Below are 6,878 nucleotides of genomic sequence, written 5' to 3'. Positions count from 1 at the left end.
TGTGCAGGTCCCAACAGCTCCATTCTACCAGATAGGCATGGACATTTTGGGCCCACTTCCTATTTCTACTGCAGGGAACCGCTGGGTTATCGTCGCGACGGATTATCTGACCCGTTATGTCGAGACAAAGGCTATCCAGAGAGGTACAGCAGCGGAGGTGGCAAGATTTTTCATCGAACATGTTGTACTGAGGCAAGGTGCATCAACCATCGTGATCACAGGCAGAGGAACCGCGTTTACGGCAGTTCTTTTGGATCACGTCCTGATGCTGAGTGGAACAACGCATCGTAAGGCCACTGCCTACCACCCCCAAACAAACGGACTGACGGAGCGTCTGAACAAAACCATTGAAGACATGCTTTCGATGTACGTAGACATTGAACACAAAAATTGGGATGAAATCTTGCCATACATAACGTTTGCGTACAACACGGCCAAGCAAGAAACGATCCGCATGACCCCGTTCAGCCTCGTTCATGGACGAGAAGTACGAACTGTGTTAGATGCGATGCTACCGCACGAAAGTGATGACATCGACCCAGACGCCAACACGTTTACGGAACGCGCGGAAGAAGCTAGACAACTGGCACGCTTACGGATCCGCCAGCAGCAAGAGTACGATGCAGGCTGCTACAATGCTCACCGCAGAGCAGTTGTCTATCAAACTGGCGACAAAGTATGGATTTGGACACTCGTACGGAAACGAGGACTATCAGAAAAGCTCTTAAGAAGATACTTTGGGCCGCGACAACTGAGTGACGTCACTTACGAACTTGTTCCCGACAATTCGTGTAGTACCAAGCGTCGCCAGCACCATCCTGAACTCGTTCACGTAGTGCGCATGAAGCCTTACGTCAGCGAGTGATTGCGTGAGACTTATCTTTTAACAAAAACTGCATTGTTGACTTCGCATCGGGTCGATGCTCTTTGAGAGGGAGGCAAATGACTCGTGTCTACATGTGGACAAAAACGATGATGGGGGGGATTCAGCGGACACCAGGTAGTTGGCCTCTGGCTTGACGCAAGAACGAGGAAGAAGATCTTGCGGCTCAGCTGTTGAGAACACGCTGCTTTCGCTGCCTCAAGGCGTACTTGTACTTTGTTCGCGTTGTACTGCGACAATATGTTGATGCTAGGAACATCAATTTTTTGGCACTTTTTGCTTGACTTTTGAGAAGTGCTTTCATAAAGCCCCAGTGATGATTCATTACTACAAGACGGCAGAAAAAAAAACAAGGACAAAAAAGGCACATGCACTTTCGCAGTTTCCTTTCCTTCCTTTTTTTTTTTTTCGCCGTTTCTTTGCGCAAGTTCATTTTAGTGCATAAACAACCCGGCAAGTGCTCAGTTCTAATAATTTAGAGGTGCATTTGAAGGATTTCAGAGGTGCAAGAGTCGTGCCATTAAGCAAACAAAATGTCATGCACAATATTTTAGTAAAAACTACCCTTGCATAGTGATGGCACATAATGCAAGTTTTCATTGCCTTCACAAGCGTTTTCACTGTGACAGAAGATGAATGACAGAAACTTTGAAAAGCATGAATGATACAAGGCTTTGAGAAGCAATTTGCAATATTAGTGTTAATATAAAAAAAAACAGAATGGTAAGGGCTGCACAATATGCACTGGAATAGCCAGGCAATTTATCCACAGTAATATTAGTGAGTGTAGAGAAGTACAGGAAATACGTACAATCAGTAACATTTGAGTAGATCCTCAACTAGTTGATAATAATTGGTAACTTGAGTGAGTTTTATTATGATGGAATCGTTTTTATGTGGTTATTTTGTCAAATAAACACAGACAGGTTTTAGCAAACATATTTTTGCTAGAGACAACTTACTAAAATATGGCCACAAACCTATTTTTTGAAATAATTGTTCCATCATTAAAGCGGCGAGTTGGGCTTGTTGGTACATTATTCTGTTGCGGTACAGCACAAAAAATGCACAACAGGCAGAACACAATGAGCACTCCTTTTAAGCCAGCTATGCTAGTCTGGAGACGTGCCATTTTTGTTTTCTTAAAATAAATTTTCATCTGTCTACTTATATGATGTAATATACATTAAAAACGGACCTCTTGTCATTCATTCAGAGGGTTAGACTAAACTTGGCAATCTAGACAATTCTGGCCCCTCTGTTGCTTTTCTGCACACTGCCGCTTCTGAAGGGGCATTGAGTGCTAACGTTAAATTAACCAGAAACCCCTGAGTGCTCACGGGTGCATCTCTTTTGGGTGCACCAAACCACACAATCACAGAACGGTTGTCTTTTAGCAGCTGTTCACTACCCTGAAACAGACATAAGTTGACAGACAGTATTGTGTTTTGTCCTCTGCTCCTCAGCGCCTATCAAGTAATGCTGTTGCAGTCATGAAACCTAATAAAAAGACATTCGACAAACGTCTACAACACATTAGTTATTTAAATAGTTTGAAGATACCGAAGCTTAACAACATTGTTATGAACGATCTGTGTAAGCATTTCCCCTACGAAGGCATCCACACTCCTGGTGTGTTTCTTTCACAACTCTGCAGGGATGCCTCCTCCGAGTGTCCTTTTGCTCAGTACACTGGCCAGCACACAATCACTTTCTGTGCTATCCGCACACTCGGGAAGAACATGGATTTGGTTAACCGGCGCGTTACCCCACACCTTGCAACTACGAACAATCGCAAAAACAATGCACACACGCACAGATAACTGAAGATACGCTCATCACGCAGCTACTTTGCGTGTTACATGCAGCAGCAGCGCTTGTAACACTCCTTCTGTAACACCAGCAAAGCGTTTTGCGCAGGTGGAATGGGCCGCGGCCGCACTGGGACGCTATCGCGGCGTTCCACCGCGGCCGCGAACGGCCACATCGACTCTCGGTATTTACCAGTAGAACAACGAAACAGCTCAAAAACTATTGGCACATGCTTCGCCCCCAAAAATTATAAGGCCTGAAGGGCGGCAACATCGCTATGCGATGCTTTTCCTCGCCGCGTGCACTTTATATACACCTCGCATTCAAATTTTAATTTACTACTTGCAAGTTAGCCCCACAGGTTAGCGCTTGAATAATGCATTCATTTCAAGCTCTCCGTGCTGCATTTTCAGAATTATACTCTGCACACGAATCTAACCACACATACCGTATTCGACAAGAACTTACCACAGAACACCTACCACTTTTGCAACAATTACGAAGAAAACAAACGGATATGTGTTACAAACACATGGTGTAAGCAGAATTCATTACACCGTCAATGCGCTCACGTAGTCCGTACCAACTTCACCTGCTTTAGTTGAGTTTACCGCAATGTATGCGTTTGACGCTCCGCGCGGCTATCGCGACCACATTTGGCGTTCGTCGCCTTTACGCACGTGTTGCGCCCTTTTTTCTAGCGTACCCACATTTTAAGGGACATGTACGAATGTACACAACAGCCCCAGATTCCCATGTTCCTTAATAAATATAGAGAGGATGGAGAGCTCTCGCCTTGCTAGTTTAGCCAACGCCTCTAGGAGGCGTTAGTTTAGAGAGTCTATGGCCATGGTTGCCAGGTCGGTAGCCCAAACGCAGCTCAAGCACAAAAAACCGAAGAAAGATAGAGAGTTTTCGGATAGGGACCCCAAGAGTTTGTGGCCCCAAACGCAAAGCATTTTGCGTGTGCACGCTTTGGGTCAAGCAGGAGCGAAAAGTTTTCGAATAGGGTCTGCGGTGTTTTGGACACTCTACCAATTCTTGGGCCATCACGTTTGTCTTGACACAAAGCGTTTGGGGCAGGCTTTGGACAAGGCTCCCGCTGAATTCGAGAAATCTCCAACCCAAACGCGGTTTGCGTTTTGCGCATACTCAGTGGCCTTGACGTTATTTCTTTGGTGCCCCGGCCCCTATTTGAAAACTCCCTAATATTCGTACCCATGTTTGTACCATTATCATTTTCAGTTTTACTTGGACATTTTCAGCTTCGTAAGCTCGAGGTTCGGCCACGCAAAGTTTAGTAAATGGGAAAAGGAAGAAATAAGCGCAGTTCCGTTACTGCCGCTTTCAATGGAGGGCACCTCCACAGTTCCGCGCAGGGGATGGGGGGTGAGGAAGAATTAAAAAGAATAGGGAGAGGTGCAGGGACGGCCACATACCGAAGTAAGAAGAACGTAGGAAAGCTGGACACGGTCGGAGAAGTCCGAGGACGGGGCACCACTTAGCGAGAGCTCTTGTCGGCATCAGGAGATGGCGTAGGGCGAGCCAGTCGGCCAGAGCTGCGATGTTGTCGGAGATCGCGGGGGCACATCCGGTCGGCACGGAATCCAGCGAGCGAGTCCAATTTTAGCGGGTTGTTCGGTTGGCCTGCACTTTCTTCTGTATGATTACGTAACTCAATGCTATCTTGATCTTCTTCGCTCCCACAACACGTGCACCGATTTGCCTCGCGTGGGACTTGAATGGGCGAGAGAACCAGTAGAGAGAAAGACGATAAAAAAAAAAGAAGAACGAGAAGGATTGAGAAGGAGAGCGTATTATTGCATTAGAACGAGGCGAGAAAAAGAATTGTGGAGAAAAAGAATTGTGACAGAAGTGTTGCGAGGAGGAAAAATCAAGCGTGGAATACCTTTTCACTGTTTCCACTGAAGGCTTCCTGGGTGCCGCCACATATGCGTGGTCCCCCCTCCCGTTCTCCAACATAAATAAATAAATAAACTGGCGAAGCTGCACCTTTTGCGCTCCAGTGCAAAACGGGTAGGGATCCTCCTATCCGTCAAAAAGGGTGAGAAATGGAAGCGAGGGTGCAAAGGAGAGACCCCTCTCTTTCCAGCGTCTGAATAAAACAGCTTGTGTTCAAGAAGCAGGAAGAATCGATATTCATGCAGTAGTAATCAATCACCGAGTGTTAAATCAGAAAAAAAAAACAACTTAATTCTGGAAAAATCTTATCAGTACATTGCTTTTGGAAAGAGACCTTCCAATGTCTTGCTTTGGAAGTGGCCAAGCTTTGGAAGTGGCCAAGCTTTGGAAGTGGCCATGAGTTCACCGCGCTTGTTGATTGTCTGGGAGGTCACAATTCAGCACCAAGCCCTGTCACGTACCTCTTTTATCCTGAACATCTAGCTCAGAGTTCCATATTTATGTGGTGGACATGGTTGCTGCAATACAGAGCAACTGATACATTAAAATTGCTGGGAACTGTCTAACTGCATACCAACGTGCCCTTTTCATACCTTTGTTATATGGCCACCATACCTTTGTGACAGTAAAGAAAGGCAGCTCCCCAACTGGCTCTTTTTGACCATGATCAGAAAACATCCAGCTTCCTATGAAAATACGAGTCTAATGTTTCGCAGCACACACTGCCTAGAATTGACAATATTTTCTCAAAGTCAACTTAAAAAAAAAACCTTTCTCTACTCTCGACTAATGACGCTACAGGCTCAAAAGTTTTGAGCATGGCATGCTTGATCGTTACTGCGAGGCCGCTAACTTGTCCACGAATGCAAGGATCCCTTATCTGCCCTGCGTGAATCAAGGCACTTTTACACGTGCACGTACGATCGCACTAAAAAGCCGCACACTCAGAAAAAAAGATGAAGTGCTCAAAGTCCTGAGGCACGCGTGACGTATTTTCTTCCATCGTGCCATTTCTCTGCTTAGCTCCCAGCACTTTTGTCGGTGCAAAAGAACCAGTGCGCGACAAACGTTTGTGACTCCACTCGCACTGGACAGATTCTAAAAACATTTGCGGTGGTGAATTCGTGACGTGATCAGCTTGTTTGGTGAATCCATTTTATGGCCAGTTGAAAGAGTGTAGCATGGCCCCTTTTAAAAGAATATTCAGTGGACAAGCAATAATCACTGTACAATGATATTGGTGAGCATGTCGACCAGCTAATGTAATCTGTGATGAGGTCATGGTTCAGCATTTGTACATGTGGCATAGAAAATTCTGGCATTATCACTCACATCTGCAGTAGTTCCAGAATAAATGCTACTGTAAGCATTGTGAGCACAGTCACTATATCGGTACATTCGAAAATACTAATAATGAAAATTAGAGACAGTCTGGTGTAACCTGCTCAAGGTAGTGGTCACACACGACACGCCAGCTACATGAAAACCGAAAAGAAGAATGGCTTTGTTTACCTAAAGAGTTCAAGCACACGGCCTTTAACGCAGCAGCACCACGATGGGAAAGAAAAGGGCTACTTTGCAGCTAAGTTTTTTCTGCTACACATGCAGTAGTGTCTTTTGTCTGTTTTCCAGCTGAGTAGACTTTAGGAAAAAAAAAAAAAGGAAGCACCTGGCAGTAGTAAATAGGCAGGATAAACTAGTCATCGTCATCTGCCTCTCGCATCTTACCTCAACACCAAAAGTATAAGAAGTACAAATGGGGGAGGGCTCACAGGGTTTAGGCTCCTAAGCCCCCACAGACTCAGATTGAAAAAGCCTTCTGGGTCACTTATTGGTCTCAAGCCTGAAAAATCACCCAGAAATTTGTGTTCTTTAAGTGACTTACTGGTCTCAAGTCACTCTGAAAATGTCAATCTATACCTGCTAAGCTAATCATACGGTAGCAAAACAAATGTGGTTCGACAAAACATGTAGCTGGGCGAGTTGAATCGTACTTTAAGGCAAACAGGTGAGTGCTAATAAAGGTAGAGACACAAAGGGAACTTTGTGCCTGTCTCTGTTCGTTCTTTCTGTGTCCCTGTCTTTGTTTGCACACATCAGTTTACCTTGTCGCAAAATAAAAAAAAAGCGATGAACTTGTCACTGTTTCGTAGCATTCTTGTGTCCCTGGTTTTCCCCGGGTGCTTATCACCCCATCTAACTCATCGGTAGAATTCAAGCAGATTCATGCAGCGTAACTTTCTTGTTTTGTACTTCATTA

The sequence above is a fragment of the Rhipicephalus microplus genome, chromosome 9 (genome assembly GCF_043290135.1).
Source record: "Rhipicephalus microplus isolate Deutch F79 chromosome 9, USDA_Rmic, whole genome shotgun sequence".
Taxonomy (NCBI): domain Eukaryota; kingdom Metazoa; phylum Arthropoda; class Arachnida; order Ixodida; family Ixodidae; genus Rhipicephalus; species Rhipicephalus microplus.
The sequence above is the reverse complement of the archived record's forward strand: the minus strand, read 5'-3'. Positions refer to the sequence as shown.